Raw genomic sequence first — 1,026 nt, 5'->3', positions numbered from 1 at the left:
GTCTCTGGCTGGCCACCCTGGCAGCAGGACACTGGAGAGGAAGGTTGGTGGTCAGGTCCATCCGGATTCCTTCTTTAGTTCTTATCCCTACAGGATTACGTGCAGTCAGTGCAATTCTCTAAAGCAGTGCTTCTCAACCTTGGCCACTTGAAGATGGGTGGACTTCACTGGGTTAGACACGCAGTAGACCGTCATGGAGCACATCTATCTACGTGGTCGCTAGGAGTCGACAATGACTTGGTGGCACGTCATTTATCCATCCATCCATCCATCCATCCATCCATCCATCCATCCATCCGCACAGGACAGCTGGCGGTGGGGCGACAGGGTGGGACATCCATCCATCCATCCATCCATCCATCCATCCATCCGCGCAGAACAGCTGGCGGTGGGGCGACAGGGTGGGACATCCATCCATCCATCCATCCATCCATCCATCCATCCATCCGCACACAGGACAGCTGGCGGTGGGCTGCCCAGGGTGGGACATCCATCCATCCATCCATCCATCCATCCATCCATCCATCCATCCATCCATCCATCCATCCGCGCAGGACAGCTGGCGGTGGGGCGACAGGGTGGGACATCCATCCATCCATCCATCCATCCATCCACCCACCCACCCACCCACCCACCCACCCACCCATCCATCCATCCATCCATCCATCCACCCATCCGCCCGCGCAGGACAGCTGGCGGTGGGGCGACAGGGTGGGACAGCCCCTGGCTCTCCAGGCTCAGTCACTGACGGCTTCTTGCAACCTTCCTGGCGACGCCCAGCGAGCCGCCCGCCCTGCTGCTCCTCCCTACCTGCAAGCCCGCCCCACTTCCGTGGGGGAGCCAGCTAGTGGCACTACGTCTCCCAGACTTCCTGCCGGGCCGGCGCGCTGGCGGGACTGCTGGGATTAGTAGAGGCCCTCCCCGCCGGCGCGCCGCCCCCTCCGGGGGTGGGGCGGTGGGGCGGGGGCGTGGCCCGCGAGCCCGCAGCCCCTGAAAGCCGCCGGCGCGGCGCGCGGCGCAGACGCG

The sequence above is a fragment of the Python bivittatus genome, unplaced genomic scaffold, assembly GCF_059951505.1.
Source record: "Python bivittatus isolate LINGU-HERP-01145 unplaced genomic scaffold, Pbiv_v1 ctg000390_np1212, whole genome shotgun sequence".
In the NCBI taxonomy this organism is placed as follows: Eukaryota; Metazoa; Chordata; class Lepidosauria; order Squamata; family Pythonidae; genus Python; species Python bivittatus.
The sequence above is the reverse complement of the archived record's forward strand: the minus strand, read 5'-3'. Positions refer to the sequence as shown.